The sequence below is a fragment of the Schistocerca gregaria genome, chromosome 3 (assembly GCF_023897955.1).
Source record: "Schistocerca gregaria isolate iqSchGreg1 chromosome 3, iqSchGreg1.2, whole genome shotgun sequence".
NCBI classification, from domain to species: domain Eukaryota; kingdom Metazoa; phylum Arthropoda; class Insecta; order Orthoptera; family Acrididae; genus Schistocerca; species Schistocerca gregaria.
Genome location: NC_064922.1, coordinates 74,095,369 through 74,117,095, shown reverse-complemented (window position 1 = coordinate 74,117,095; position 21,727 = coordinate 74,095,369). Strand labels below are relative to the sequence as shown.

The 21,727-nt window shown below is 47.7% G+C and overlaps 2 non-coding genes across 2 annotated transcripts; both read right to left on the bottom strand.

Annotated features, from left to right (window-relative positions):
- Positions 1-1,721: 1,721 nt before the first annotated feature.
- Trnak-cuu (transfer RNA lysine (anticodon CUU)) lies at positions 1,722-1,794 on the bottom strand. Its single transcript has one exon. It is a non-coding gene; the product is annotated as a tRNA-Lys (tRNA).
- A 452-nt stretch (positions 1,795-2,246) lies between these two features.
- Trnar-ucg (transfer RNA arginine (anticodon UCG)) lies at positions 2,247-2,319 on the bottom strand. Its single transcript has one exon. It is a non-coding gene; the product is annotated as a tRNA-Arg (tRNA).
- Between the last annotated feature and the right edge of the window lie 19,408 nt (positions 2,320-21,727).

The following is a 21,727-nucleotide window of genomic DNA, read 5'->3' as shown; positions in this document are numbered from 1 at the left end:
TAATACCTTCCTTGGCAATAAAAGCTGTACCTAGTTCACAACCGGCTCCAGGATTAGTAATCACATTATAACCTGGTATGCAATCAAGTCCGACCTCTGTTACTTCTTGGACAAATAAAATGTCTACATCAGCTGCATATAAAAAGTCCTTTAAATGTTGTAATTTACAAGCGCTACGTATCTTATTAATATTTAGAGTAGCAAGTCGATAGGCCTGTGGCTGAATTGTGGGTGACTAAACAAAAGCAATGCCTAAAATACGTCCAATATCAATCATAAATAGCGCTGGAAAAGCAAACCACGTCGAAAATGCACTGTGCAAGCAATTTAAAAACATCTATGGACAGTCACTGTAAAGGCAGAGTTAAAAATATTCTCCGTTTGAAAATGGATCAGTCGCGAGTTCCTTTTGCACAGTAGTTTCTGTCGAGGCGTTACCTTTCTCATTAACATCGTCGTCCTTGGGGACCGAAGTTATGGCTGTCACCGTTTCTGAAGTATCCATACTGTCTACTTCGACATTGGATTCTGTATCGTCTGCCCAACTAGTTGGCTGTGGGCCTGTCGAGGTGGTTATTGACGCTTCAACAGGATAGAGGTCGATCATGTGGTTATCACGGTCGGCTCGAAGTGTAGCTGACTGTTCGGGGTTCAGAGGTAAAGCATCTGAGACATTGTCAAGGACTGATGGTAAACTAGCTGAGGGATGATCATGGTTTGTGCTATCAGATGCTTTTGCACTGATTTGTTCACCGATCTGTTTAGCCTTTTCGCGCAGAACCGGTGCAATCAGTTCGGCATCCTGGCGGGCAACTCTCCGTTTTTTAGTTTTTCTGGGAGATGCACACTTTTGTGGGCTTTTATCATCACCTGCTTGAGATTCCCCCCGTGGAGTAGCATCGGCCGGTGGAGACGCAGCCGTTTGCAACGCAGATGCCCGTTCTTCGGTGACTACGATAGACGTCGATATTTCTGCTGGTTTAGGTTGACTCTGATCAGGCGTTTCAGCAGTCTCTATTCGTCTCACAGTCGCAGGCAGTTAAGTGGTTTCACTAACTTGTGGGACCGTGGGTGTAGCCGAAAGCCCACGCGCCACGGCCACATACGTTACAGACAGTGTTGTCATTGAGGGGGGCGTGGCAGCCCCGCCGATAGGCAGCTGCGCCACTCGCCTCTGCATGCATTCGGCTTGCACGTGACCTGTCGAGTTGCATGCTGCACATGTTCGAGGCTGGTCATCGTACATTACTATCGCACGATACCCGCAAACGTGAACATAAGACGGGATGTGCTTCTGCAGCTCGATTCTTAATTGCCGCACCCCGTTAAGAACTGGGAATTTATGTGCACTAGACCAGCGTTCCGCAATATTGCTTATGATTTTACCGTGAAGACAAAGCACTGCGTTTATCTGTTCACTGGTTATTTTATATGGAAGTTCAAAAATTCGAACAGTCAGTATTCCTAGGCCGGCATGCGAAACAACAACTTCTCCCACATTTCCATCGCTATGTTTAAACGTTAGGATACCACCACAAGATGCAACAATTTTCTCGCACATGTCGGATCTCGCTAATTTAACGAAAACGGTGCTACTGACAATCGAAAGATGTCCTGGCGACTGACAGAGACGTAGGCAAAGTTTAAAGTTGCTATTTCCATTACATCACGTTAATCAGAAAAACGGTAATTTACATCTGCAGCGGAACAAAATTCCATTCCGCCCAGCGTGGGGCTCCAACCCACGACCCTGAAATTAAGAGTCTCATGCTGTACCGACTGAGCTAGCCGGGCTGCCTCGGTGAATACCTAGTGGGTAGCACGTCACACAGTACTCGTTTGGGTTGGGTGGTCCCATACAGAATCTCTCCATGCTGCCTAATGTCTTCCTAACGTCACACTCGTCACGTACTTCACTTTTATTTCATAATCATTTCTGAGAGGTAAAGGAATTGCATGACAACCTGCAGAGCTAGTGGCGTCAAAATTAACACATATACTTGATGTGACTCAAAAGCCGAACGAGTTACTTTCCGACGTTGTTTTAGATGTGCAAGTGCCAGCCAAAACTCGCGGTGACGGCACTCTGCCGACCATTTCGATAGTTAACACCGGCCTTGTTGTGTGTGTTTCAAGCTCAAGAGCATCTCCAAGCAGAAAATGGTCAACAGCAACATTCAGACGGTTTCGTACTGCTGAATTGCTACATTAAAACGGTATGTATCTTTTTCAGAACTGGAAAAACACGACCGTGACAGCATTCGAACCTGTAATCTTCAGATCCGAAGTCCGACGCCTTATCCATTAGGCCACACGGTCCCTGACGACCAAGTATAACTTGTATACGACTCATCTCGAAACGCTCACACCCCTGAGAATTTGTGTTTTCGTTCTACACAGCTGCTACCCCTTGCTCTTTCCCACCCATTCGTTACATTCAACCTCTTACGAGACCGACCAAATATAGACTGGGAAACAAGAACACAAACTTTGTGCATTCGGAATCGAAGGCAGGGCGTCCCTCGCCGCATTTGCTACGATGGCCATTTGCTACTTCTGCAGAAGCGGCGGCGACGACGACGACGACGACGACGACGACCGCGAGAGGCTCTGAGATATGAGAGAAATACATCTATAAAATGTAATTCAGACTGCCTCGTCCCACCTTATGCTGTACCGCTTTGGCAAATGCTTTATCTGCGCCATTCGCCTTAATCACATCTGAGAGCAATTCTTGATAAAACGCGTTTCGCTAACTGTTCGTCATCACAGATACTGTTTGCTATACGGCCACGTCGCGCAACTGATTTCCAAAATTCGTCTTCCTCCTGTGAGGATGGAACTCACGACCCTGGTTTACTAGACCAGTGCTCTACCACTTTTTTCTTTTTTTTTTTTTTGTATTCGCCTTAATCACGTCTGAGAGTAATTCTTAATAAAACGCCTGTCGCTAATTGTTCGTCATCACAGATACTGTTTGCTATACGGCCACGATGCGCAACTGATTTCCAAAATTCGTCTTCCTCCTGTGAGGATGGAACCCACGACCCCTGGTTTACTAGACCAGTGCTCTACCACTTTTTTTTTAATACTGGGTGAGAGCCAGGTATCCTAGCCACTTTTTTTTTATTGACCCCTGGTTTACAAGACCAGTGCTCTGCCCAGTTTTTTCTTTTTTTTTACCATTATTTTGTGTCGTTTTCGTCTGCCATTGTTTGAAAGTTAGGGGTGACAATCAGATTCAGGCCTACGGAAACAAAGCGGGCAGGGGTCGAAACCCGAGGCCTGGCCACGATGATTCCACCGTCCTCTTTCCGAATGGCACCTGTACAACGGCGTCGTAATTTCCCCTACTGTCTTGGTTCTTGGTCTTACGTTTGTTTCTCTTGTTCGCCCTAAAGGTCCACGTAAACTTCAGTCTAGGTGTAGAGAAGAATTTTACATAAAGGCGGCAAAACCAGCTACAGTGTAAAAGAAATCGGCTCACACAGGTGACCTTAGCCAACACCCTCCCTTTCAAATGTCAGGCTAAGCATATTTGCAAAATCTTTAAGGAGTCCTGGCAAGCGCAATCGGTTCCAGTAAGCAGTAACGATGTACTGCCGAAACGTTAGGTGTTCATCCTCTTCATGACAACTATTGACAAAATGTACGAAGTGTCCAAGCAACCACATAACGGTATTGAGCTTCGTTCGCGGATAAAAGGAAGAATCGGGCCGTACGATGATGTCAATGGTATAAGCGGTTTCGGCAGTCCTAGTGACAAAAGCCAGTTGTTTCCTGAGCCAAAGCCAATTAGCAAGGTGCCCACTGCAGGTGAATCGATGCCTAAGTGTGTCCAGGAGACCACACCGAGTGCAGTTGTCCGTGTCAGAAAGACCAATACGGTGCAGTCGTACGTTGGTGGGGACCAAATTATTAATTACCCTATACCATGTGGACGCCACAGCCATTGAGTGGATCGGCAGACTAACATTCTTCCAGACGTTCCTCCAGGACACTGATGGAGACGCCAGTTCGATTGGATTGGGACCGGCCAGCCCCTCACAACGGGCAATCAAGCTCTTGGTCGTTGGCACCGGTCGTCGCAAGAAGACGTCACCGAGGTAACTAACCGCAATATAAAATTACCGGACGTGTATCAACTTAAAATTGAGGCGACCGACGTCGACAGGTGGAGCAAGGCTCTTCGGACGCAGAACAGTAAAAATTCTGGATGTAATTGAAGTCACTTCTTGCGTAACAATGAGAGTCGTACGGCGGACGTACAAGGCAGATGCCTTGCGAGTAATGTCAGTGAGGCCCAAGCCTCCGGAGATACGCGGTTACGTCATAACCTCGTAACGCAACTTGAATAGATGACCCTTCCATATAAACCTGCTAGACAATTGGCGCAACCTTTTCGCCACCATTATGGGAAGTGGGATCAGCTGAGCAACATAATAGGCTTTACATAACACGTACGTGTCTAAAATTCTGACTTTTTGCAAAATGGCCGCAGAGCGCTGCTCATGGACCATCAGAGCCCCCTGTATCTTCTCGGTGACAGATTTCCAATTAAGAGCCGCCATTTTTATGGGACACTGATCAATGCTAATCCCCAATGACGTATGGCGATCGACAAAAGTGGCCCAAGGGACATCAGCATCGCGAAACCCTCGAATATTAAGGAACTTACATTTACCCTGATTGAGACGCGCTCCAGAGACAACAGTATGCATCAACTGCCCCTTTCAACAATGTGATATCATCACGTTGACGGAGGAGAACAACGACATCGTCCGCGTACGCCTTAACAGTGAGCTTCCCACCAGAGAGGGTCATACCCTGAAGCTTGAAAGCAAGAGTCCGAAGCAGCGGTTCCAGGGACAATATGAATAGAGACATAGAGAGCGGAATACCCTGAGGTACCCCTCGGCGGATAGCAATGGGCGGCGTCAGCTGCCCATTGACTGACACCCGAGCAGTTATTCCCCTATACAAATTACCAAGAACACCACGTGATGAAGCGTTAAAACCTATTGTATCTAAAACACGATTTAAAAACACATGACTGACGTGATCAAAAGCCTTGTAAAAATCGAGGAAAGCAAAGGCACAATGAACGTTTGTAACCGCCGCAACCGAGACAACATCCCGATATTCGGCTACTGGGGTCAGAATAGATCTACCAGGAAAACAACATTGATGTGCACCAATCACACCCCGAAGCAGAGAAGACAATCGACTATTGAGCGCTCTAGCAGCTGTCTTGTAATCAAAGTTCAGCAATGTGAGCGGACGAAGATTGGCAGCAGATAAACGACCAGTGGACTCCGGAATTAAAACAATTTTCCCTACTTTAAAATCGGCTGGCACATCCATCCCCCTGACAATCTCATTTAAAATCTGCGTAAAAGTGCCACCCAAAAGAGGCCAAAAACGGAGATAAAATTCTTTAGGCAGGCCGTCTGGACCCGGCGATTTACCGGACGGAGAGCGAGGAATAAAATAGAAAACATCATCTACCTGGAACTCCCGGAGAAAGTCGCCGTTCGCGTCAGGCGTGATCGTCGCAGGAAGATCCTCAAGGACATCATCAGAAAGTGACGCACCAGAATCATCGGCAGAATAGAGACTAGCGTAATACTGATGAAGAGCGGACGGAGAGCGAGGAATAAAATAGAAAACATCATCTACCTGAAACTCCCGGAGAAAGTCGCCGTTCGCGTCAGGCGTGATCGTCGCAGGAAGATCCTCAAGGACATCATCAGAAAGTGACGCACCAGAATCATCGGCAGAATAGAGACTAGCGTAATACTGATGAAGAGCATGCGTCATATCCTCCTGTGCAATAAGCTGTCGTCCATCATCCACCATAAGAGAAGAGATGAAGGTGCGACGACGTCGAGTCTGATGCCGCAGCAGGTGGTACAAAGAAGTCAGTTCACCTTCAACAAGAGAGTGAGATTTCGACTTTACTCGCAGACCATCCAACTGTCGTCGTTTGAGGGTCAAGAGCTTGGCTTTAATACGACGAACATCATGGATCCGCAGAGGAGAAGGACCCGCCGCGTCATACAGTTCACGCAGGACAGAGTAGTAAAATTCATACGTGTTCTTAAAATCACGCGCCCTTGCGGCACAGTAAAAAATCAAAGACTGACGAATCTTGGGCTTGGCAAACGCAGTCCACCAAACGAGCAAGGAGGGGTAACGCGGGACAGAGCGAAGACATCGCTCCCACACTGCACTTACAACTTCGTCAATGGCACTGTCGGCAAGGTGGGAAACATTTAACATCCACTGGGAACGATAAAGTTTTGCTGGTTGGTGACTAAGATTTACAGTTGCAGTAAAAGCACAATGGTCAGAAAAACTAGTAGGAATAACATCGACAGAAAGAATGTTATAACATAAAAAATCAGAGAAGTAGAATCTGACGAGTCTACTGCATGAGGACGCGGTAAAATACGTAAATTTCACCAGGGTTGGATATTTGTGTTCCCAAACATCACGCAGGTGCATGGTACGAACCAAGTCATGTAAATCTCGGCAATAATTAAAATTGGGGGACTGGTCTTCAGGGCGTAAAACACAATTAAAATCGCCTCCGAGCAGGAGACTCCGAGGACTCTTGCGCAAAAGATAAATAAGCTCTTCCTTATAAAAGCGCGATCGAGCCACAGTGCGACACGAACCAGAGGGGGCATACAAAACAACTAGGCAGAGATCAAAAAGACGACAACCAATCCCACGGCCAGAGTCAAGGAATTCAATGTCAGTAACAGGAATACCTTCTCGAAAGAAAAGAGCAGTTCCTGTTGAATTATCCGGTGCGACATTAAAAACAGTTTGAAATCCAGGTAGAGAGAGATCAGAAAACAATACTTCCTGCAAAAATACTACGTCCGCACAGGAGTCGTAGAGAAACTGCCGCAAAGAGGCAATGCGAACGTCGGACTCAATACGGTTAACATTTAAGGTAAGAAAGGTGTATGCTTGAACCATGGAGAGAAAATCGAGAGAGGAAATCACCTACACCGACGCATCAACATCACAGTCCATAGCAGGGGAGACGGAGGCATCCGAGGGAAGGGGACTGCTACCCCCTTCCGCGGATCCCTTACGTTTCGGTTTTTTACGAACAGCATTGACGTTCGGCTGAACGCGCAACTTGCGTCGGCTGACGGGCAAGGAAGCGGCAGCAGCCGGTGACGTAGGAGGGTCAAGTTCTGTATCCGACACCACCCGCGCCGGTCCACAGTCAGGGTCCGGAGGCGCGGGGGAAACATCCGACGAAACGGACTGGTCTACACCAATACTAGCTTCCGGCAAACATGGACTACACGGAGGCGAAACGTGAGCAGGAAGCTCCGAAGCTGCTAAGTTGGAAGGAGGCGGAGCAGCTCCGCTGGCAGAGGTATGGGGCAGCGAAGCAGGAAGTTGTTGCGGCTCAACTTGTCGTGACAACGAAGTCGGTTCGGAAGGAGGCGCCAACAGGCCCGACCGACGAGCCGACTCGAGAGAAGCCGCGTCGGAAGCCGGAGGGGCGTCAGCAGCCGCTACCGGAACAGCTACTTCAGGGGAACAGGGAGCATCTACACTACTCTGTGGCTCGGAGGATGTCGGTCTCTCGGATTGGGGCATCTCGGGGAGATCCTCATCCGTACTATTTCCATCTTGTGCGCGACGCCGTTTATTATTCAAAAGCGGCACACCCACCTGAGGAACCGACGGAACAACATCAGATTTGGCACGTAAAGGAGGAAATTCTGTATCAGGGGCGTGCAAAACCTGCGACTGGGCGCTACTACCACTGGACTGTTCGACACCAAGAGCAGAACCACCTGCAACGAGGTCAGCGACCGTTAAGTTGCGACGCTGTTCGAGAGAATTTTTTAACACAAAAACCCTCCGCGGACAGTCGGTACGCACGTGGCCACTCTCATTACACAAGAAACAGGTGCCAACCTGACCACTATATGTTACATGGACACGATATCCACCGATCTGCAGGTGCGAGGGAATATTCTGCTTCACGTGCATTTCGACGGAACGAATACCACTGCAACACTGCAGACGATGTTGGCTGGACCAGCGTTCAAGGCGAATACTCTTAACATCACCATACTTGAGTAAACCCTCCTTAAGATACACATTATCCACATCCGGCGTAAGGTTGTAAACACGAACACTGGTGTACGTAATGGAAGCATTTGAAAGCAGTACGGTACTGACAGAATCATCCCGATGCCGAAAGAGAACCTGATGACCAAATTTGGAAATAATTTTATCAACCTGAAGGGGGTCCATAAATTTAACAAAGAAAACATAGAGTTCTGTATCACAATATGCAGTGTGCACCTGATCCGAATTAATGCCAAAGGTATCTACTAACCAATCATGAATCTCAAGGGAACTAGGTTGCACATGGCGGTTGGACTTGTCGAAAGCAAAACTAACTGTAGCCTGACGAGGAATAACCTGAGACGACATTTTCAAAAACTACGCGGTCTAAACCGCTAAACAAAAACACTGAAATACACACAGAAAGTAACACAAGGAACGAAACAGTGACGGAGAAAAATTTACAGAAGGTACAACACTACACGTAAACAAACGATAACCCACTATACGTAACGCTACGGCGGAGCGGAAGACTAGGCACGTCCACACTGCACGGCGTCTGAAGCGGAACTGACCACTGAGCTAAAGAGGCGCGGCCTAGCAGTACTCTTGCGTACTTCGGCCTTACGGTCGCCTGCATCATCAGACTTCAGCTGACAACACTTCATATTAGCTTCTAATATTTGCAGCTATGGCGACCCATTACTGCTTGGCTACACATCTGACACGTAACCGATGTGCTCTTCAAACAACATCACTTGCATTTCAGAACATGTCTTTCACACATGTCTACAAAATCACCTTCACCTTCAAATACAGTTTCCTTGCGACTGACAGAGACGTAGGCAAAGTTTAAAGTTGCTATTTACATTACATCACGTTAATCAGAAAATCGGTAATTTACATCTGCAGCAGAACAAAATTCCGTTCCGACAAGCGTGGGGCTCGAACCAACAACCCTTGGATTAAGAGTCTCACGCTCTACCGACTGAGCTAGCCAGATGCCTCGGTTAATATCTGCCAGGTAGCACGTCACACAGTAATCGTTTGGGTTGGGTGGTCCCATACAGAATCTCTCAATGCTGCCTAATGTTTTCCTAACGTCACGCTCGTCACGTACTTCACTTTTATTTCCTAATCACTTCTGAGAGGTAAAGGAATTGCATGACAACATGCTGAGCTAGTGGCGTCAAAATTAACACACATACTTGATGTGACTCAAAAGCCGAACGAGTTACTTTCCGACGTTGTTATAGATTTGCAAGCGCCAGTCAAAACTCGCGGTGACGGCACTGTGCCGACCCTTTCGCTAGTTAACACCGTTCTTGTTGTGTGCGTTTCAAGCTCAAGTGCAACTCCAAGCAAAAAATGCTCAACAGCAACATTCAGACGGTATCGTACTGCTCAATTGCTACATTAAAACGGTATGTTTCTTTTTCAGAACTGGAAAAACCCGAGAGTGACAGCATTAGAACCTGAAATCTTCAGATCCGAAGTCCGACGCCTGATCCATTAGGCCACACGGTCACTGACGACCAACTATAACCTGTATACGACTCATCTCGAAACGCTCACACCCCTGCGAATTGAATTTTCGTTCTACACAGCCGCTGCCCCTTGCTCTTTCCCACCCATTCGTTACATTCAACCACTTACGAGACCGACCAAATATAGACTGGGAAACAAGACCACACACTTTGTGCATTCGCAATCGAAGGCAGGGCGTCCCTCGCCGCATTTGCTACGATGGCCATTTGCTACTTCTGCAGAAGCGGCGGCGGCGGCGACGACGACGACGACGACCGCCAGAGGCTCTGAGATATGTGAGAAATACATCTATAAAATGTAATTCAGACTTCCTCGTCCCACCTTATGCTGTACCACTTTAGCAAATGCATTATCTGCGCCATTCGCCTTTATCACATCTGAGAGTAATTCTTAATAAAACGCCTGTCGCTAATTGTTCGTCATCACAGATACTGTTTGCTATACGGCCACAACGCGAAACTGATTTCCAAAACTCGTCTTCCTCCTGTGAGGATGGAACTTACCACCCCTGGTTTACTACACCAGTTCTCTACCACTGAGCTAAAGAGGAGCGGCCTAGCTGTACTCTTGCGTACTTCGGCCTTACGGTCGCCTGCATCATCAGACTTCAGCTGACAACACTTCATATTAGCTTCTAATATTTGCAGCTATGGCGACCCATTAGTCCTTGGCTACACATCTGACACTTAACCGATGTGCTCTCCAAACAACAACACTTGCATTTCAGAACATGTCTTTCACACATGTCTACAAAATCACCTTCACCTTCAAATACAGTTTCCTTGCGACTGACAGAGACGTAGGCAAAGTTTAAAGTTGCTATTTACATTATATCACGTTAATCAGAAAACGGTAATTTACATCTGCAGCGGAACAAAATTCCGTTCCGCCCAGCGTGGGTCTCGAACCCACAACACTGGGATTAAGAGTCTCACGCTCTACCGACTTAGCTAGCCGGCTGCCTCGGTTAATACCTGCCAGGTAGCACGCCACACAGTACTCGTTTGGGTTGGGTGGTCCCATACAGATTCTCTCCATGCTGCCTAATGTTTTCCTAACGTCACACTCGTCACGTACTTAACTTTTATTTCATAATCATTTCTGAGAGGTAAACTAATTGCATGACAACATGCAGAGCTAGTGGCGTCAAAATTAACACACATACTTGATGTGACTCAAAAGCCGAACGAGTTACTTTCCGCCGTTGTTTTAGATGTGCAAGTGCCAGTCAAAACTCGCGGTGACGGCACCCTGCCGACCATTTCGCTAGTTAACACCGGTCTTGTTGTGTGTGTTTCAAGCTCAAGAGCAACTCCAAGCAAAAAATGGTCAACAGCAACATTCAGACGGTTTCGTACTGCTCAATTGCTACATTAAAACGGTATGATTCTTTTTCAGAACTGGAAAAACACGAGCGTGACAGCATTCGAACCTGTAATCTTCAGATCCGAAGTCCGACGCCTGATCCATTACGCCACACGATCACTGACGACAAACTATAACTTGTATACGACTCATCTCGTAACGCTCACACCCTGAGGAATTGTGTTTTCGTTCTGCACAGCCGCTGCCCCTAGCTCTTTCCCACCCATTCGTTACATTCAACCTCTTACGAGACCGACCAAATATAGACAGGGAAACAAGACCACACACTTTGTGCATTCGGAATCGAAGGCAGGGCGTCCCTCGCCGCATTTGCTACGATGGCCATTTGTTACTTCTGCAGACGCGGCGGCGACGACGACGACGACGACGACCGCGAGAGGCTCTGAGATATGTGAGAAATACATCTATAAAATGTAATTCTGATTGCCTCGTCCCACCTTATGCTTTACCGCTTTGGCAAATGCTTTATCTAAAGCATAAGGTGGGACGAGGCAGTCAGAATTACATTTTATGCTTTACCGCATTGGCAAATGCTTTATCTGTCTGACGTGGATCTGTCTGGCGTGGGACCTGTCGTTTCGCGGTGCGTTTTTTTTTTGGCGTGGGCCAGTCCTCGCCGGCGCCCCGTAAGGCACAGAGGTTCGCACTGGGGCGTATCGCTTCCAGTCGGACGTGCCCACAGGGGAAGTGATGCGTCATATATAGCCTCTCCTTCTCAAGTGGCTCTTTCCGCCTTCAAGTGGTGCCGGACGTTAAGCTTGGCATTTCTCGGGCTTGCCCGGGTGTGCGTTGCGACAAAAGGAAGAGCTGCCACCCAACCCGATGCGAAAGCGAAGGGTGCGTGGCACAGGGGGAGCTGTGTCGAGAGACGAACATCTGTCCCTTTAGTTCGCAGGGCCCAGACCAGCAGGAGCTCTGCATGCCGGCGACTTCGTTCGTCGGCGTGGGATCGCGGCGCGAGTCGGCAAGGTCGCTTCGCCGCGCCCCTGGGTAACCGGGGCGTGTTCTGCCAAACCCAGGAGGTGGTGACACCGCCTGGGCCCGGTTAACTGGGTCCAGACCGCCGAACGTCTGGGGGACCGGCCCGCCACCTGAGTAGGAGTGGGTCCTTGGCCGAAAGGTGGAAACTCGTGCTAGTAGGCAGCGAAGGGCGAGAGGTGCATCCGCCTCTCCAGAGTGCGGGGTGCAGTTGCCGAGGAGCGTCGCGTGGAATCGCCGATGACGGAGCCATCGATGGGGACCAATGCGCTGGCAATGGCGCGCTGAACCCGGCAGTTCGAGAGGGCCCTTGACCTTGGGGCGAGGTCGGTGGGCGAGCTGCAAGAAGTCCCCCCCCCCCATGCCAGAGGAGCCGGTCCAGGGTAAGAGACGGGCTCCCACCTTTTTTTTATATCACTCGTAAATCATGGCGACGGCAGTTACGAGTGATTCGAGTGCGCCTCAACGTGCGTCTACTGCGCCTGATCCCTCTCCTCAGGACGAGCTGGGACAGGTCGAGAATGAGACAGTTATGCAAAGGCTTGCCAGAATAACTACGCTCATGGAGCAATCTGTAAAAAATGGCAAGATCAGCCAAGCCGGAATGTCAGCCATTAAAAATGAATTGGCAGCTTGGGCCATCGTCCATGCAAAACTAGAAGGAAGGCTAGAAGAACTAGTAAAAGAAAACAACAGACTAAGAAAGCAGCCAGTGAAAACTTGGGCGGCAGTGGCAGCGCAAGCTCCCACCAAGCCCAACACCACCAGAGAGACTATAGACAAGGTAACTAAGAGGCCAGATACGGCAGTCTTTTTGAGAACACTTCCTGGACAAGACACAAGCATAAAGAAAATACAGGAGTTATTCACGAAAACCGTGGACCCTGTGAAGGAAAAAATAAAGATAAAGAGAATCAAACCGAGTAGGAATTCAGTCATCGTAGAAGTTGCCTCAGAAGAGCATAAAGAAAAGCTGTTGAAGAACCAAAAGCTGAACTCAGTGGTGAAATGTGAGCCACCAAGAAAAATAAATCCTCTCGTCATACTTTATGACGCGCCATCTATTATGATGAACGAAGAGCTGTCAGAGACAATCAGGGCACAAAATTTTGAGCACTTAAGCGTTGAAGAATTTAATAATTGTTTTAAACTTAGATTTAAAACGGGTCCACGAGGTCGTGATGTTGTACATCATGTCGCTGAAGTGACAGCACAGATGTGGAAGAATATCACAACAATGGGCAGGATCTGTGTTGGCTTCCATGCCATCAACACTAGAGACTATGTCGTGGTACCTCGTTGCCACAACTGTGGTGACCTGGACCACATTCTCAGGCTGTGCACCAGGGAGCCGGCGTGCACCAAGTGCGGAGAAAGTGGCCATAATCGCAAGGACTGTAAAGGTACACAAATCTGCATACCATGCAAAAGCAGAGGGAAGAAGTCTTGTGGAGCCGTAGGTCGGAATTGCCCAACATACAGAATGTTGGAACAAAGATTAATCTCCAGAACTGATTATGGCTGAACTCGGCATACCGAACAGGATGCCGAAGCATAACTCCCCGAGCAAGAGGAGGAGGGACGCTATGAGGGCAAGTAAATTCAAGTTATTTCTGAGGTCACTTACGGGCGCCGAAAAAACTGAAACAACAGATATAGCCATTCAAACTGAGCCCCAAAGGGTGAACATAGCAATACAAACAGATCTCCCTATAGCAGCAGCTCCCTCCTCTGAAAGCCGGGGAGCAGAGCCGATAAAACATCAGAAACGGCAAGGGCATCCTGCGGCCATAACAGTCTCTGGAGAGAAACAGAACAAGCATGAGAAACCGATTCAAGAAAATGAAGTAACTAGCTCCAGCATAAATTCTACCGAACAGAGTACTCCAGTGGTCAGATTGCCACCTGTGGATCCTGTGAGGGTCTACCCTAATTTGGAATATACTATGCAGCTAGCAAGACTTGAACAGCCGGCTACCCTGACCACAGCCCTGAGACATGTGGTTCGTGTAGGACATGAAGAAGGAAGAAGGGTAACCTTCTTGGTGATGGAGGCTGTTGACAGAATCCAACTAAAATCAGTGAATCTCCCCACCGACTTCGGAGCCCTGCGGGACCTGCTACAAAAAGTCTTCGAAAGGAGAGGGGAGAAATTCGACTTAGACGACATTTACGAGCAGGCAGTTCTAGCCAATGGAAGAATTGCATTTGACTGGTCTAAAACCTGGCCAAATGACCGCATACATACATACTTCCCTTGATGACAAAGTTTAACATAGGACAACTAAATACACATAACAGCCGACTCGTAATGCAGGAACTCCGAAGGGAGGTGGAGGAGAGGAGATTAGATGTGCTCTGTCTACAGGAGCCATACTCCCAAGCTGGAAAGGTCGCTTTTGCTGCCGCAACATGGCAGATAATTAGTAAAGGAGAAGTCCCGAAAGCGGCGATAATAATAACAAATAAGCTCCTGAGAGTCACCACGCTCTCTCAATTCACAACTACCCACTGCAACGTCGTGGAGTTGCATTCCCCAACTGGAATCGTCTTCATAATAAACATGTACTTTCAGTACAGTGATAATATTGAAACACACTTAGATCACCTAACGAGAGTGACCACGCCGTTGCGGGGGAGAAAGTTGATAATTACAGCTGACATAAATGCCAAATCCCCCCTGTGGTACAGTGGCACACGAGATGCAAATGGTGAGAAGGTAGAAGAATATATTATGGCAACACAACTTGTGGTGGCTAATAGGCCGGGCAATCCTCCTACCTACACGGCGGGAGGAAGACAAGGGAGAAATATTGACGTAACTCTAACAACACCGAATGTTACAAACATACTCCAAAATTGGAAGGTAATAGGGAATGGCACCACAAGCGACCATAATTTAAAAACTTTCGCCATAGGGGATAGAGAGTGCCGCTGGGCCATGGGGTGGGAATTGCAATATAACTTTAATAGAGCAGATTGGGAGCGGCTAGCGAGGGAGTGCGACATTCCTCCTTTACCGTGAGGGGACGCACAACAAGATATAGACGTAAACGACAGAACTGACGACATAGTGACCGCCATAACTAGAGCGGTGAGGGCTGCTGTACGAACCAGGAAGAGGGCCATGGCGGCCTCTCCGTCACCATGGACGCCTGAACTAGAGGAATTGCGTCAGTCTGTCAGAAGGCTAAGGAGGTACTACCAGCGCAGTGTCGTCTGGCAGGAGAAACAAAGATGGCAGTTGCGGTATAGTGAGGCCAAGCAACAGTTCCAAAAGGAACTACGCGAGGTCAGGATGCGGAGCTGGGAACGCTACGTGCTCAGTCAACTTGTGCTGGATCCATGGGGACTTCCCTACAAGTTAGTGAGGGAAAAGATCCGCTCTCCTATGGTGCTATCAACTGTCAGGCACGGGGGCGGGATGACGGAGTCCTGGCAGGAAACTGCTGGGGTCCTCCTCCAGTCCCTGTTGCCTGATGACTATGCGGACGGGGAAACTGAAGCACAGCGGCAACTGCGAGAGGAGGATCAAGTGCAATATAACAACGATGCAGCGGTCTACCCCTTCTCGGAAGAGGAGGTGGCGGCACACATAAAATCTCTCAAAAGAGGGAAAGCTCCTGGGCCAGACGGAATTGTGTCGGAGGTGGTGCAATTCCGGGCCCCCTAGCTGGTTGCACCATTAACGCATTTATATAATGAATGCCTAAGGCAACAACAGTTCCCAAGGAGATGGAAAAAGGCAAATGTTGTCATTATAAAGAAAGGACAAGATAAAGATCCAGCGGAAGTGAAGTCATACAGGCCAATCTGCCTGTTGGACTTGCTTGGTAAAATATTAGAGAAGTTGCTGGCTGACAGGCTGGCGGCACACAGAGTTTTGTGCGGGATGAGCAGCAGGCAATTCGGTTTCAGGCCGGGGCGATCGGCATCTGATGCAATCGCCCTAGCAGCCGAGGTCTGCGGCTCAACCCCGCATAAATACGTGATGGGCATCATGGTGGACATCAGTGGCGCCTTTGACAACCTGTGGTGGCCTTCGCTCTTCTCCTGCTTGCGGGAGAAAGAGTGTCCAGGGCCGCTATATGGTTGCCTGAGGAGCTATTGCGAGGAACGAGAGGTCTGGCTATCATCCTCTAGCGAGAGAGTTAGTAAGGTGATCACGAAAGGATGTCCCCAGGGATCGGTCCTTGGACCGCTTTTTTGGGACATCCATATGGAGCCTTTATTGGACAACCTACAACAATGCGAGGATGTGCTAGAGGTGATAGCCTATGCAGATGACCTCCTCCTGTTGGTCAATGGCCGGAGCCGAGATGACATTGAACCTAAGATAGAAAGGGCCATAGACTAACTTCAACAGTGGTGCCACACCACCAAAATGACAGTCTCACCAAGTAAGTCAACTTACTTACTGCTGAAAGGACAACTAACCAGGAACCCGACAGTCAGGATTGACGGTTCACCAGTATTACGAAGACGTGACACACGATACTTAGGAGTCATCATTGATGAGAAATGGAACTTCGGGAGGCACATTGAAACCGTAACCCAAAAGGCCCTACAAATTATAAATAATCTCATTTCCATAGGACATAAAAGATTTCACCTCCCTCCACACCTCATTAAACTATATCATAATAGTATCGTAACCTCAGTGGTGGGTTACGGCTCGGGAGTCTGGGCGCACAGACTCACGAGGGTTGTGCCTGCCATGGCAGTGAGAAGGGTGCAAAGAAGTATGATATTACGATCTGTGGGGGCTTATAGAACGTCTCCAGGGGGGGCCCTGTTAGTCATAATGGGGCTCTGCCCACTAGATATAAAGATAAGGGAGCAAACAGCCTGGTATTGGGCAAAAAAGGGGAATCAAGGCAAAATTGAAGACATTATGGGGGTGAGGGTGGCAAATAAGAGGGAAATTATGAGAAGGGGAGAAGAATTATGGCAGGGGACTTGGGAAACGGAGGAAACCGGACGTAGAACTTTTCAGTTCATTCCGGACGTGAGGGAACGCTTGCAAATGAAGTATTTTGAGCCAACAAGGGGATTGATCCACTTTCTCACTGGACATGGACCCTACCCGACATACCTATGTCGGTTTGGGAAGAAGGCAACGCCCGCGTGTGACTGTGGCGTTCCGGAAGGTACTCCTGAACATGTGATCTACGAGTGTCCTCTCTTCAATGATGTTGCAACCACACTCCGAGACAGACTACCAAACCAAGACACATACCAACTTCTAAGACGCGAAGATACCTTTCAACTGCTTAACACTCTGGCAAACGAGGTATCACGTAAGGTGTTGATGGAATATCTGAGGGACATGAATTAAAATAAACTCAGAAATATACACCGATTTCGTCTGGATCCCTGTTCCCATACCGCCTGGGCGCGGACTGGCCGACTTTCCACCATAGTTGGGATCCGCCGCGTGCAGGAATAGGGGGAGTAGGGGTCAACTCTACCAAAATGGAAAGCACCGGATTTGACTTAGGATAAGCTTAGTTTGTAGGAATTAGACTAGGATATTTATGTTTAGGAAAGTGCAGCGAAATAACATCTTGGCCTGCCCAGTGCCAGGGGCATGCTCTTCGGCTTTAGCTCGAAGAGCAAGGCAATTATCAGTAGGTTTATACTCTCTGTTGGCACATATGTGACGCTGCAGATGTTAGAACTTAGTGATAAGAAGTAGTATTTAATTGTAGGTATAGACAATAATATTAGTGGTGCCCATTATTGTGAAACACCTGTAGCTCACTTACAATTTAGAATTAAGAGCTGCATATTTGTAATAATCATTGTATTATAATACAGGCCCACTAATCAACTAAGGGAGTGGGTTATTATATATAACTATTATTGATGTTGAAATTAAGTTTTTTTTTTTTAAAAAAAAATGCTTTATCTGGGCCATTCGCCTTAATCACATCTGAGAGTAATTCTTAGTAAAACGCCTGTCGCTAATTGTTCGTCATCACAGATACTGTTGGCTATACGGCCACGACGCAAAACTGATTTCCAAAATTCGTCTTCCTCCTCTGAGGATGGAACTTACCACCCCTGGTTTACTACCCCAGTGCTCTACCACTGAGCTAAAGAGGCGCGGCCTACCGATACTCTTGCGTAATTCGGCCTTACGGTCGCCTGCATCATCAGACTTCAGCTGACAACACTTCATATTAGCTTCTAATATTTGCAGCTATGGCGACCCATTATTGCTTGGCTACACATCTGACACGTAACCGATGTGCTCTCCAAACAACAACACTTGCATTTCAGAACATGTCTTTCACACATGTCTACAAAATCACCTTCACCTTCAAATACAGTTTCCTTGCGACTGACAGAGACGTAGGCAAAGTTTAAAGTTGCTATTTACATTATATCACGTTAATCAGAAAACGGTAATTTACATCTGCAGCGAACAAAATTCCGTTCCGCCCAGCGTGGGTCTCGAACCCACAACCTTGGATTTAAGAGTCTCACGCTCTACCGACTTAGCTACCCGGCTGCCTCGGTTAATACCTGCCGGGTAGCAAGTCACAAAGTACTCGTTTTGGTTGGGTGGTCCCATACAGAATCTCTCCATGCTGCCTAATGTTTTCCTAACGTTACACTCGTCACGTAGTTCACTCTTATTTCATAATCATTTCTGAGATGTAAAGGAATTGCATGACAACATGCAGAGCTAGTGGCGTCAAAATTAACACACATACTTGATGTGACTCATAAGCCGAACGAGTTACTTTCCGACGTTGTTTTAGATGTGCAAGTGCGAGTCAAAACTCGCGGTGACGGCACCCTGCCGACCATTTCGCTAGTTAACACCGGTCTTGTTGTGTGTGTTTCAAGCTCAAGAGCAACTCCAAGCAAAAAATGGTCAACAGCAACATTCAGACGGTTTCGTACTGCTCAATTGCTACATTAAAACGGTATGTTTCTTTTTCAGAACTGGAAAAACACGAGCGTGACAGCATTCGAACCTGTAATCTTCAGATCCGAAGTCCGACGCCTGATCCATTAGGCCACACGGTCACTGACGCCCAACTATAACTTGTATATGACTCATCTCGAAACGCTCACACCCTGAGGAATTGTGTTTTCGTTCTGCACAGCCGCTGCCCCTTGCTCTTTCCCACCCATTCGTTACATTCAACCTCTTACGAGACCGACCAAATATAGACTGAGAAACAAGACCACACATTTTGTGCATTCGGAATCGAAGGCAGGGCGTCCCTCGCCGCATTTGCTACGATGGCCATTTGCTACTTCTGCAGAAGCGGCGGCGGCGGCGACAACGATGACGACCGCGAGAGGCTCTAACATATGTGAGAAATACATCTATAAAATGTAATTCAGACTGCCTCGTCCCACCTTATGCTGTACCGCTTTGGCAAATGCTTTATCTGCGCCATTCGCCTTAATCACATCTGAGAGTAATTCTTAATAAAACGCTTGTCGCTAATTGTTCGTCATCACAGATACTGTTTGCTACACGGCCACGACGCGAAACTGATTTCCAAAATTCGTCTTCCTCCTCTGAGGATGGAACTTACCACCCCTGGTTTACTACACCATTGCTCTACCACTGAGCTAAAGAGGCGCGGCCTAGCGGTACTCTTGCGTACTTCGGCCTTACGCTCGCCTGCATCATCAGCCTTCAGCTGACAACACTTCATATTGGCTTCAAATATTTGCAGCAATGGCGACCCATTACTGCTTGGCTACACATCTGGCACCTAACCGATGTGCTCTCCAAACAACAACACTTGCATTTCAGAACATGTCTTTCACACATGTCTACAAAATCACCTTCACCATCAAATACAGTTTCCTTGCGACTGACAGAGACGTAGGCAAAGTTTAAAGTTGCTATTTACATTATATCACGCTAATCAGAAAAACGGTAATTTACATCTGCAGCGGAACAAAATTCCGTTCCGCCCAGCGTGTGGCTCGAACCCACAACCATGGGGTTAATACTCTTACACTCTACCGACTTAGCTATCCGTCTGCCTCGGTTAATACCTGTCGGGTAGCAAGTCACACAGTACTCGTTTGGGTTGGGTGGTCCCATACAGAATCTCTCCATGCTGAATAATGTTTTCCTAACGTCACACTCGTCACGTACTTCACTCTTATTTCATAATCATTTCTGAGAGGTAAAGGAATTGCATGACAACATGCAGAGCTAGTGGCGTCAAAATTAACACACATACTTTATGTGACTCAAAAGCCGAACGAGTTACTTTCCGACGTTGTTTTAGATGTGCAAGTGCCAGTCAAAACTCGCGGTGTCGGCACTCTGCCGACCATTTCGCTAGTTAACACCGGTCTTGTTGTGTGTGTTTCAAGCTCAAGAGCAACTCCAAGCAAAAAATGGTCAACAGCAACATTCAGACGGTTTCGTACTGCTCAATTGCTACATTAAAACGGTATGTTTCTTTTTCAGAACTGGAAAAACACGAGCGTGACAGCATTCGAACCTGTAATCTTCAGATCCGAAGTCCGACGCCTGGTCCATAGGCCACACGGTCACTGACGACCAACTATAACTTGTATACGACTCATCTCGAAACGCTCACACCCTGAGGAATTGTGTTTTCGTTCTGCACAGCCGCTGCCCCTTGCTCTTTCCCACCCATTCGTTACATTCAACCTCTTACGAGACCGACCAAATATAGACTGGGAAACAAGACCACACACTTTGTGCATTCGGAATCGAAGGCAGGTCGTACCTCGCCGCATTTGCTACGATGGCCACTTGCTACTTCTGCAGAAGCGGCGGCGGCGACGACGACGACGACGACGACGACGACGACGACGACGACGACGAGAGGCTCTGAGATATGTGAGAAATACATCTATAAAATGTAATTCAGAGTGCCTCGTCCCACCTTATGGTGTACCGCTTTGGCAAATGCTTTATCTACGCCATTCGCCTTAATCACATCTAAGAGTAATTCTTAATAAAACGCCTGTCGCTAACTGTTCGTCATCTCAAATACTGTTTGCTATACGGCCACGACGCGAAACTTATTTCCAAAATTCGTCTTCCTCCTCTGAGGATGGAACTTACCACCCTTGGTTTACTACCACAGTGCTCTACCACTGAGCTAAAGAGGCGCAGCCTAGCGGTACTCTTGCGTACTTCGGCCTTACGCTCTCCTGCATCATCAGCCTTCAGATGACAACAATCCATATTGGCTTCTAATATTTGCAGAAATGGCGACCCATTACTGCTTGCTACACATCTGGTACGTAACCGATGTGCTCTCCAAACAACAACACTTGCATTTCAGAACATGTCTTTAACACATGTCTACAAAATCACCTTCACCTTCAAATACAGTTTCCTTGCGACTGACATAGACGTAGGCAAAGTTTAAAGTTGCTATTTACATTATATCACGTTAATCAGAAAAACGGTAATTTACATCTGCAGCGGAACAAAATTCCGTTCCGCCCAGCGTGGGGCTCGAACCCACAACCCTGGGGTTAAAAATCTTACACTCTACCAACTTAGCTATCCGTCTGCCTCGGTTAATACCTGTCGGGTAGCAAGACACACAGTACTCGTTTGGGTTGGGTGGTCCCATACAGAATCTCTCCATGCTGCCTAATGTTTTCCTAACGTCACACTCGTCACGTACTTCACTCTTATTTCATAATTATTTCTGAGAGGTAAAGGAATTGCAAA